Genomic DNA, 13,656 nt, shown 5'->3' with positions numbered 1-13,656 from the left:
ACGCGAAAGTTTCGCGATATAACGCGTTAGTTTCGCGTAATTACGCGAAAGTTTCGCGATATAACGCGTTAGTTTCGCGTTATTACGCGATAGTTTCGCGTAATAACGCGAAAGTTTCGCGATATAACGCGTTAGTTTCGCGTAATTACGCGAAAGTTTCGCGATATAACGCGTTAGTTTCGCGTAATTACGCGAAAGTTTCGCGATATAACGCGTTAGTTTCGCGTTATTACGCGAAAGTTTCGCGATATAACGCGTTAGTTTCGCGTAATAACGCGAATTTTTTTTTATTTTGTTCTACGAAAATGGTCCCAACCGGCTTTCGTACAAAATATCTCTGGATTCTGAAAAAAAAAAAATCTTACATGTAATAAAATGCATTTCTATTTTAATAATTTCCACTTTTAAAAATCAATAATACTTTGATTTGAATTGCAATAATATATAATTTTCATGTACTGTAACTTAAATATTGAATATATACCACTTTAATATTGAGAATTAATTAAAAACAATTTTATTGTATGGAATGATAATATAATACTGAATTAAATAATTCGAGACTTTATCAATGAGCTTAAGTTACAGTGACTTAACGATTTTTTTAACACGGCAAGTGACTTTGCTGTGTATTCATCAATACCGCAATGAAAATGATATTTTGAACTTATACCAATCGGAAATATTAAATGTTATCAGTGACATCTGAATTTGTTTTTGTTGTATGTATACTTAACGGTCTCCGTTGTGTGTGGTGTAGTCGATACGAATGTCCAGACAACTCCTATGTGTTTTACGGTTGGATATCAAAGTCTCTGTTCCGACAGTGTTTTAATACCTTCATGACACGGCAGAAAACTCGGACATGCAAATCGTAATTCTAACTCGAAATAGATAAAAATGATGGGAAAAGGAACCAAAAGATTTGAATGGCGACCTTTAAAATAGTATGATTAATTTTTCTATTGTTTGTACGCAGAATGCGGCTTTCTGATTGGTTCAGGTTGTTTTTTCATTTAAGCATTGATGTCATTTTTTTTAGTTTCATCGGGGTATGAAACAAATTTTGTTTGCAAACTTCTGTAAGAATCAGCGGATTCTTACAGAAGTTTACAAACAAAATTTGTTTCATACCCCGATGAAACTAAAAAAAATTGACATCAACGCTTATAATTTAGTTTTGAAAATGATTTTCTAATTTAAAACATGTTTTCTGTACAATTTCACTGGTTTTAAATGGGATTATTTTTCTCAAATCAATACGCAACCTCAATTGTCGTATTGTGACGTCACATTTTTCGCGCCATTCTCGGAATTTCTTTCATAGAAGAATGAAAAGAATTTTTCGACCAATCACATTTGAGTATTTACCATGAAAACAAAGAAAATTAATTATACAACAATGAAAAAAATTCCGAGTATGGCGCGAAAAATGTGACGTCACAACACGACAATTGACGTTGCGTATTGATTTGAGAAAATAATTCCATATAAAACCAGTAAAAGTGTACATAAAACATGTTTTAAATTAGAAAATATTTTCAACAATCAATTATAAGCGTTGATGTCAATTGTTTTTTTTTTAGTTTCATAGGGGTATGAAAAAGAATTTGTTTGCAAACTTCTGTAAGAATCCGCCGCGGATTAAAACAGTTTTGTTCTGTATCAGGGTAAATGGGTAATAGAAGGGAAACAACTCCTATTGTATTATTGTATATTTTTGTTTGTGGAACTCTCCAGAAAGGAGAGAGGAAAGGAGATGACTAGAAATAAAATGAAGGAAGACATTGTTTTCGTTGCCTGCCATCATTCATAACCTCAACCCACACATAGCGAGTCCCCAAATTCTGACAGGTATACGACAGTTTGCAAACAAATCTTTTTTCATACCCCGATGAAACTAAAAAAACATTGACGTCAATGCTTAAACAAAAGAAAAATATGCTCCAGGAGGGTAAAGTCTTTTCTGTTACATCGACCACACTCAAACTTCATGAATATCTAGGTCAGATCAAGATTATGTCATGCTAGCTACCATCACTGAATAGTCACATGATAGTTAGTCGTTGTACCAGTCCTATTGTGGGGATCGCACATGGATATAAATTATCTATCTACTTTGATTGGGTAGCTAGCGTTATTTACACGCAATAATTGGATAACTGCTGTCTGTGACGTCACCATTCGTGGAGGAATATTGGGGAAATTATTTTCAAACAAAATGTGATTGATTAATCCTATCATACAGGATTGTCGGACATTGTTCCGCTGTGGTACGCAAGGTGGCGCTGTTGTTTTAATGTCTGAAATCAGTAAAATCGGAGAGACATGCATCTGAAAGAAACACTCTGAAGGCTCGCCCATTTAACATCACAAATTCTTAGTATAACTACGCGAGATTCAACATACCCATTAATGTCAAATTTTAGTACAACTGCTAACTGATAAATAGTGCTGTTGACATCCCTCTTTTTGGGAAGCTAATATTTGTATCAAATGAGAATTTGGTTGGTGACAACGGAACCACTAGGAACATCAACAAACATCAAACACGTCTGGCTAAAATAGAAAATGAGCTATTGAGCTGACTATACGGCTTAGCTGTAAGCTGTCACTGCTGGTAACGTTGTAAGATCGAGGCATAACGTTCAAATGTAAGAGGTTAATAGTGAACAGTCTGCAGTGTATGGTGTTCCGTTAGGCCCGAATTTCCAATATCACTTCTTCGCTTCTTCAACCTATACGCGAATGGGCGAAAATACAAAGGCGAAGGAGCGAAAACACTATAACGAAGAAGCGAAGCTTGGAAAACAGGATAGCGAAGGAGCGAAGATCGAAAGAGCGAATGAGAGAAGTTGCGAAAACACAATGGCGAAGGAGTGAAAACACGACTTCGAAGGAGCGAAGATCGAAAGAGCGAAGGAGCAAATTTGCGAAAACACGATGGCGAAGAAGCGAAAATACAATGGCGAAGGAGCGAAAACACGATGGCGATGGAGCGAAGATCGAAAGAGCGAAAGAGCGAAAGAGCGAAGTTGCGAAAACACAATGGCGAAGGAGCGAAAACACGACTGCGAAGGAGCGAAGATCGAAAGAGCGAAGGAGCGAAGTTGCGAAAACACGATGGCGAAGGAGCGAAAATCGAAAGAGCGAAACAGCGAAGGAGCGAAGTTGCGAAAACACGATGGCGAAGGAGCGAAAACACGATAGTGAAGGAGCGAAAACACGATGGCGAAGAAGCGAAATTGCAAAAACACGATGGCGAACGAGCGAAAACACGATGACGAATGAGCAAAAACACGCATGCTCAGTCAGTCGACGTGCTATCAATGCCAAACGCTGACGAGAAAATGAAGTTGAATTGACCAAAGATTAACCACAATGAGAGAAATGAACCCATCGAAAACAGAAAAAAGAGACCAAGATGATTCAGATCGCAAAAATGTGAAAGCTTTCGGAACTAATTAAAATCAAGTTTTTCTATCAAATAGAAATGTCCTTGTTTTCATGTTCGGCAGGGTATATACGATTGACAAGGTATACATGTATAAAGTTTTGTTATCTAAAGACAACATATCGTTGATATATCTTCAGAAGATCTGAATGGTCATAAAAACATAACACAAAAATTGTCGACCAGATATTCAATCATTCCCAAGATTTCTAGCAGTATTTCTTTTAAAACTAAGTCGAATGACAAACTACGAGCCAGTAATACAAAACAGTAATACCACACAGTAATATCACACAGTAAAACCACACGGTACTACACTACCACACAGTAATACCACACAGTTATACCACACAGTTATACCACACAGTAATACCACACAGTAATACCCCACAGTAATACCACACAGTAATACCCCACAGTAATACCACACAGTAATACCGCAAAGTAATACCACACAGTAATACCATACAGTGATACCACACAGTAATACCACACAGTGATACCACACAGTAATACCACACAGTAATACAACACAGTAATACCACACAGTAATACCACACAGTGATACCACACAGTAATACCACACAGTAATACCACACAATGATACCACACAGTAATACAACACAGTAATACAACACAGTAATACAACACAGGAATACCACAAAGTAATACCACACAGAAATACCAAACAGTTATACCAAACAGTAAAACCGCAAAGTAATACCACACAGTAATACCATACAGTGATACCACAAAGTAATATCACACAGTGATACCACGCAGTAATACCACACAGTAATACCACACAATGATACCACACAGTAATACAACACAGTAATACAAGACAGGAATACCACAAAGTAATACCACACAGTAATACCACACAGTTATACCAAACAGTAAAACCACACATTAAAACCACACAGTAATACCACAGGGTAACACCACACAGCAAAACCACACATAAATACCACACAGTAATACGTCACAGTAATACCACACAGTGATACCACACAGTAAAACCACACATTAATACCACACAGTAATACCACACAGTAAAACCACACATTAATACCACATAGTAATACCACACAGTAAAACCACACATTAATACCACACAGTAATACCACACAGTAATACCACACAGTAATACGTCACAGTAATACCACACAGTAGTACCACACAGTAATACCACATTGTAATACCACATAGTAATACCACACAGTAATACACACAGTAATACCACACAGTAATACCACACACTAATACGTCACAGTAATACCGTACAATGATACCCCACAGTAATACCACACAGTAATACCACACAGTAATACCAAACAGTTATACCAGACAGTAATACCACACAGTAATACCACACAGTAATACAACACAGTAATACCACACAGTAATACCACACAGTAATACCACACAGTAATACAACACAGTAATACAACACAGTAATACAACACAGTAATACCACACAGTAATACCCACACAGTAATACCACATAGTAAAACATCACAGTTATACCACACAGCAATACCACACAGCAATACCACACAGTAATACCACACAGTTAAGTCCACAAACATGTGCTTGAACGTCGATCGCCTTTCTGGAAAAACAAATCTTCCTTAACAAGAAACGAAGGCAATCCTCAAGTTTGAAATGAGAAATGGTAGTGAATAGAGAGGGCAAATCAAACGTTTTGACGAAAGAAGCGTTTTAAGGGAGTATAAATGTTCTAGACTAACCAAAAGCTCTCTGGAATTTTTCAAAATCTGTAATTCCAACACCAAGGTAAACAGTATTACAATAAGACTGCAGTTCCAACTTAATTTAACATATATAGAAAATAAGCGAGTAGTTTTGTCTGAATTAGATACAGATTTGTTTGATTTAGATACAGATTTGTTTGATTTAGATACAGATTTGTTTGATTTGGATACAGATTTGTTTGATTTAGATACAGATTTGTTTGATTTGGATACAGATTTGTTTGATTTAGATACAGATTTGTTTTATTTAGATACAGATTTGTTTGATTTAGATACAGATTTGTTTGATTTAGATACAGATTTGCTTGATTTAGATACAGATTTGTTTGATTTAGATACAGATTTGCTTGATTTAGATACAGATTTGTTTGATTTAGATATAGATTTGTTTGATTTAGATACAGATCTGTTTGATTTGGATACAGATTTGTTTGATTTAGATACAGATTTGTTTGATTTGGATACAGATTTGTTTGACTTGGATATAGATTTCAATAAACGTTATACATTGTTCATATTCTGATGAATTTTATGAATCAAATATATACGAGTTACATTGCACATCCGTTTCCTTACCATCAGCGTTATTGAAAAATAATTTGCAAATGTTTTGTCTTTTTAAAATTAGAAAATAAAGCATTCAAAATGATATAAACTATAACATCATATCGCAGAACTGAATTATTTTGGACATCCATGACCCGTAGTTAACGTCTTCTACAGTTTCCGATATGTAGACTAGAGAACAATGCTTTTGTTATTTAATTGTCTTTTTAATTGATAAAAATTAATTATTTGTCGTATAATTAAAAAGAAATCATTTCCTTTCTGTATACATACCTGGAATCATTGATCACAATCATATAAAGAGGTATGGCGCATATTGGCCTGTTTCGACCTAACGGTGACCGTTTTCAAAATGGAAAAAATAAATGTTAAAAACTGAGTTTTTGAATACAAACCTTAAATCTATAACATATAAATATTCTTATTTGCGAGAAATATGTTTGTTCATTATAAAAGATAGTTCATTAAATGACCGTAAAGTTGCATTATCGGGCTATTTGCAACTTTCGAGGGGGATTTTCCTGCATTTATATCATTTTTTGACATAGAGCGCATCAGAAGACCAACTTTAACAATGGCTAATTGTATTCTATGTACCAAAAGACAACTAAAATCCTATTCTTAAAAAGTGGTCCTCCGATGCGCTGGTGTCGAAAAATTGAAAAAACGTAGTTGATAAAATATTTTAATTTAGCATTAACTAGACTGACTATAATTGACGACATAAACTTCACATTTTCATAAGTCCGCATAGCTCATAATGGTAGAACCGCCGATTAGCGACCCAAAAGTTTTGAGTTCGAATCACCAAGATGTATCTTTTTCATATTTTGTTATGTTTCTTAATACAATTTCATTTTTCTTGATCGTAATTGAAAGATATTTGCAACATTGAATGCATATTTAACATAAAATATTGTTGAGATAGAAAATTTTCCCTTGGATAAAAAAAAAAGTAAAATCATAACCGATTTACCCCGTATCATTCAAAGTAAAATGTAAATAAACTGCAGCGCCGACAACAAGTATACATGGATAGGTAGTGTAAAATTCATATTTAACATGTCAATTTAACTTTATTTCACATGGTATTTATTGACTACATACGATGCAATTTGTTCACAACGCACAGCGTGCCAATGGACCATGACGATCTATTTTGGTAGTGTGGGAATCACTAGGGTCACGTGATATTTTACCTGTATTTTTAGCCCAGACTATCGCTGTGCGTGGCTAGGTCAGGATAAGCGGGAAACGACCATACCTCTTTTTCAAGGAACGAAAGATTCTATTAAATCTTTTTCCTAGCAACCGCCGGATAATCCTGTGATGTAAGTGAGAGAAACAGATGATCTGCGGACCAAACTACAAACCTATCATGCCCTGTGAAAATGTATAGAAATCGAGTTTTAATTAAAATAAAACAAGCAAAACCCGATCAATGAGTAAATCTCTAAATATCCAAAGAAGTCTTAAGATGTGTGGGAAATGTCAAAGCTTTCTTATCATTGTGAAAGAACAGGATGAAAACATTCCTGCCGAACGCCCCGAGAGGAATCGAACACGGGTCTGTGGCCTGCTAAACCACGGCTCTAGCTCCTGGGGCAAAGAAGCGTGCTCCGACAGCAGCATCCGGAACTCCTCGGGAAAATCTACGTTACCTTCGGATGTGAGTGTGTGGATTTTCGCAGATATTATGGAAGTGCGGTCCAGGCGAAGTACGGTACTGTAAATTGTTAAACAATAAAGTACAACCATGTAACCCATTGGATATACTTTCACAACTATATTTCGAATGTTAAAATACCAGAAAACGCCTTATATTCACTTTAAGCAGAAGTAATAGACTGTTCGCGTTGACAATGTAAACAAAGATGGCGGCCATTTAGCTTTACATAAATAAGACGTTTCATTTAGTGTAAAAGCCTGTGTTAGAGACTGTATCTGATGGGCACGGTATCGTTGCAATTATTGTTTTCTTTACAGCACTTTTAAATTTGTCTCTAGATGCTGGTATTTAAAGCACCTCGGTTCATTCTGACCGATAGTTTAACGTTTGTCATGCAGGCCTCCTTAAATTCATAAAAATACTCACTTTGCAGAAATATTTCTCACAAATCAACACTTTATTTTGGGTCTCACAATTGACGAACATTCCACAAGATTCATGTTATTTAACACTATGTACAAGTCACACTGACCCGGTCCCTCAACTGAGTGACAGAGACCGTATTTAACACTATGTACAAGTCACACTGACCCTGTCCCTCACCTGAGTGACAGAGACTGTATTTAACACTATGTACAAGTCACACCGACCCGGTCCCTCAGCTGAGTGACAGAGACCGTATTTAACACTATGCACAAGTCACACCGACCCGGTCCCTCAGATGAGTGACAGAGACCGTATTTAACACTATGTACAAGTCACACCGACCCGGTACACCAAGAAAATGTTAGCTATGCGCTGTCGTTCTGAAACGAGTTATCTCCCTTAGTACGCTTTATGGATTTTCACTGATGCTCTTACACAGGAGGAAAACCAAAAAATAAATATGCTGTGTCTTCGGTTCCTGGTAAATAGTTGACATTTTTTCTGTGAATGTCCCTGTGTCAAAATGTTTGATAAGAATTCTTACAAAAAATGTAAAGTTGCATCATGATAATGTAATTGTTGTGATGTTTTTCTTTTAATTTAGATTTGATGTTTGGAAACGAAATTGTTTGTAATGAGAATGAGCATTTGACAACATTTGTGTTGATAAACATTGTAAATGAAAATGAAAAAAAAAAAAAAGTGATAAAATAAAATCTAACTGTTCTGATGTTTATAACGTAATTGTAATGATGTTTATAATGTAATTGTACTGATGTTTATAATATAACTGTTCTGATGTTTATAATGTAATGTACTGATGTTTATAATGTAATGTACTGATGTTTATAATGTAATGTACTCATGTTTATAATAAAATTGTACTCATGTTTATAATGTAATTGTACTCATGTTTATAATGTAATTGTACTGATGTTTATAATGTAATTGTACTGATGTTTATAATGTAATTGTACTGATGTTTATAATGTAATTGTACTGATGTTTATAATGTAATGTACTGATGTTTATAATGTAATGTACTAATGTTTATAATGTAAGGTACTGATGTTTATAATGTAATTGTACTGATGTTTATAATATAACTGTTCTGATGTTTATAATGTAATGTACTGATGTTTATAATGTAATTATACTGATGTTTATAATGTAATGTACTGATGTTTATAATGTAATGTACTGATGTTTATAATGTAATGTACTAATGTTTATAATGTAAGGTACTGATGTTTATAATGTAATTGTACTGATGTTTATAATGTAATGTACTGATGTTTATAATGTAATGTACTGATGTTTATAATGTAATTGTACTGATGTTTATAATATAACTGTTCTGATGTTTATAATGTAATGTACTGATGTTTATAATGTAATTATACTGATGTTTATAATGTAATGTACTGATGTTTATAATGTAATTATACTGATGTTTATAATAAAATTGTACTCATGTTTATAATATAATTGTACTCATGTTTATAATGTAATTATACTGATGTTTATAATGTAATTGTACTGATGTTTATAATGTAATTGTACTGATGTTTATAATGTAATTGTACTGATGTTTATAATGTAATTATACTAATGTTTATAATGTAATTATACTGATGTATATGATGTAATTATACTGATGTTTATAATGTAATGTACTGATGTTTATAATATAACTGTTCTGATGTTTATAATGTAAGGTACTGATGTTTAAAATGTAATTGCACTGATGTTTATAATGTAATTGTACTGATGTTTATGATGTAAATATACTTATGTTTATAATGTAATGTACTGATGTTTAAAATGTAATTGTACTGATGTTTCAAATGTAATTGTACTGATGTTTATAATGTAAATATACTGTTGTTAATAATGTAATTGTACTGATGTTTATAATGCAATTATACTGATGTTTATAAAAATGTAATTATACTGATGTTGATAATGTAATGTACTGATGTTTATAATGTAATGGTACTGATGTTTATAATGTAATGTACTGATGTTTATAATGTAATGTACTGATGTTTATAATGTAATTGTACTGATGTTTATAATGTAATGTACTGATGTTTATAATGTAATTATACTGATGTTGATGATGTAATGTACTGATGTTTATAATGTAATGTACTGATGTTTATAATGTTATTATACTGATGTTGATGATGTAATTGTACTGATGTTTATAATGTAATTGTACTGATGTTTATAATATAACTGTTCTGATGTTTATAATGTAATGTACTGATGTTTATAATGTAATTATACTGATGTTTATAATGTAATTATATTCATGTTTATTTTATAATATAATTGTACTCATGTTTATAATGTAATGTACTGATGTTTATAATGTAATTGTACTCAATGACATGTTTATAATCTAACTGTTCTGATGTTTATAATGTAATGTACTCATGTTGATAATGTGATTGTACTGTTGTTTATAATGTAATTGTATTGATGTTGATAATGTAATTGTACTGATGTTTATAATGTAATCATACTGTTGTTTATAATGTGATTATACTGATGTTTATAATGTAATTATACTGATGTTTATAATGTAATTATACTGATGTTTATAATGTAATTATACTGATGTATATTATGTAATGTACTGATGTTTATGATGTAATTGTACTGATGTTCATGATGTAATTGTACTGATGTTGATAATGTAATTGTACTGATGTTTGTAATGTAATTGTACTGATGTTGATGATGTAATTGTACTGATGTTTATAATGTAATTGTACTGATGTTGATAATGTAATTATACTGATGTTGATGATGTAATGTACTGATGTTTATAATGTAATGTACTGATGTTTATAATGTAATTATACTGATGTTTATAATGTAAGTAACTGATGTTTATAATGTAATTGTACTGATGTTTATAATATAACTGTTCTGATGTGTATAATGTAATGTACTGATGTTTATAATGTAATTATACTGATGTTTATAATGTAATGTACTGATGTTTATAATGTAATTGTACTGATATTTATAATGTAAGGTACTGATGTTTATAATGTAATTGTACTGATGTTGATAATATAACTGTTCTGATGTTTATAATGTAATGTACTGATGTTTATAATGTAATTGTACTGATGTTTATAATGTAATTGTACTGATGTTGATAATGTAATGTACTGATGTTTATAATGTAATTGTACTGATGTTTATAATGTAAGGTACTGATGTTGATAATGTAATTATACTGATGTTTATAATGTAATGTACTGATGTTTATAATGTAATTGTACTGATATTTATAATGTAAGGTACTGATGTTTATAATGTAATTATACTGATGTTTATAATGTAATTGTACTGATGTTTATAATATAATTTTACTGATGTTTATGATGGAATTGTCTGTGTTATTATATTACAAAGACTATTGTAATAAATTATTTGTGTTATTATATTACAAAAACTGTTGTAAAAAGTATTTGTGTTGTCTTATTACAAAGATTTCGATACTACAAATTACATTGATTTTGTGATCATGATTATGAGTATAAGGTCCTCGCGCTACTCCAGGTTTGACATGTAAGTTTCATTTCGCTCTTGGCATCCCTAGAAAATATCATTACTTAATTGATGGCATCTCTGATGACGTCATTTAATTTGGGATGCTGATGGATTCCTTTTGAAAATCACTGAGGAGAACAACATCAAAGTCAGCCAATTCAACGGTAGGACGACCACGTGACTACTCTCGTTGCCATGTTATACAATTGATATATATTGTTTGACCTCTTGCTACACACTTAAGTGTGTCAGAGAGAAATTAAAAAAAAATCTTGAATCTTGAGTCTTTACTGTTCGTCAGAGGATAGAACAAATGATAGATGTACTATTTCGGTTTACCGCAAGATGGCGACGAATTTCCCAGGTGTGCGGGATGCGAAAGTGAACGTAGCCTCTGGATTATCGAGGATGATCAAGTCAAATATTTTATTTACATCTCACCAGTACATACATTTTACATACAACCAGAAATAAAATACATGTTTGTCAACATTTAATTACATAAAAAAAACTATTTTGATGGAGTTTAGTCATTATAATTAGTGACCAAGTGTACTAATTATGAATATAAAAGAAAGAAAAAAAAATTCTGTGTAAAATTTCAATGCGGGGTTTGACACTATATTTTGGTTATACCTTGTCATTCAAAACGGTCGTCAACTTATGAGATGCACTCAAGTTCATAAATAAAGGATAGATTTCAGACGCTTTAACAAATAATTCTCGCCCTTAATTCTTGTATAGTTCACAATGTAATAGACAGTGTTTTTCATCTTCAATCACCGTTAAACAATTTAAACATAAGTGTTCCTCTACAAGACGACCTTTGTATCTACCGTTTCTAATATAAACGAAGCAAGTCCAAACCCGTTTGGCCATAGCACCACTATGCTTTGTTGAGTTTTTTTTTTTTTTTATTAAATCTTGTTAAATCGCTTTACGTATCTCATCAACACTAATGTCAGCTTTAAACAATTCGGAGCCACTTCCCTTTAAAAAAAATTAATATGTTCATTGAGATCACCATTTGTCACAGGATTTAAGATCTTCACGAACATCGTTCTTCCGTTTATACAAGTCTTCATTTTCATTACTAGAAACTGTACCGTCTTCATGCAAAATTTCCATAGTTTTACATCTCTTTTTTCCTACGCCAACCTTCCCAGTTCTTTCCAGAACCCACTGGAATTATGTTATCGAGATGACCCCAGGGGTACAGAGAGAGAAAGTGAACGTATAGCTCATTGGCTATCGAGGATGACCCCAGGGGTACAGAGAGAGAAAGTCAACGTAACTCTTGGGCTATCGAGGATGACCCCAGGGGTACAGAGAGAGAGAAAGTGAACGTATAGCTCATGGGCTATCGATGATGACCCCAGGGGTATAGATAGAGAAAGTCAACGTAACTCTTTGGCTATCGAGGATGACCCCAGGGGTACAGAGAGAGAAAGTGAACGTATAGCTCATGGGCTATCGAGATGACCCCAGGGGTACAGAGAGAGAAAGTGAACGTATAGCTCATGGGCTATCGAGGATGACCCCAGGGGTACAGAGAGAGAATGTGAACGTAGCTCTTGGGCTGTCGAGGGTAAGCAGCGCGTGACATTTAATTGTCTTTTTTCCACTTCTTCCTAGAATTTTGACAAAAGCAGTTAAATTAATGTAATGAAGACGGAGAATACATATTTATCAACATTAAGGATAGTTCTGACAATGTGATAGAATGTAATGTAATCTGCATCAATCAACATTATCTAAAATTTAAAAATTAAGCGGAGTTGAACAGTGACAGTGACAGATATCAATACTCTTTAGGATACAGTATGTATCACTTCGTAAATTGATGTTTCCCTTCTATGAATTATATCTACATGTCTCAAATATGTCGTGAATTGAAAAAAAAAAAACACCACATAGCCAAACTATCTAAACTCGATATAACACTGTGTCACCTAGCCAAACTATCTAATCTCGATCTAGCACTGTGTCACCTAGCCAAAAAACATTAAAAGAACAGGGCACATGTTGTTCATCAATTTGGATAAACTTTGCATTGTATTAATTGATTGATATAATCACATGGCCACAAATATTCATAACATCTATCAGAGATATACCTTTCTGACCATAAATATTCATAACATCTTTTTTTGTACCTGTCTGACTACAATTATTCATAACATCTATCA

The sequence above is a fragment of the Pecten maximus genome, chromosome 18 (assembly GCF_902652985.1).
Source record: "Pecten maximus chromosome 18, xPecMax1.1, whole genome shotgun sequence".
NCBI lineage: Eukaryota > Metazoa > Mollusca > Bivalvia > Pectinida > Pectinidae > Pecten > Pecten maximus.
This window is presented reverse-complemented; position numbering follows the sequence as displayed.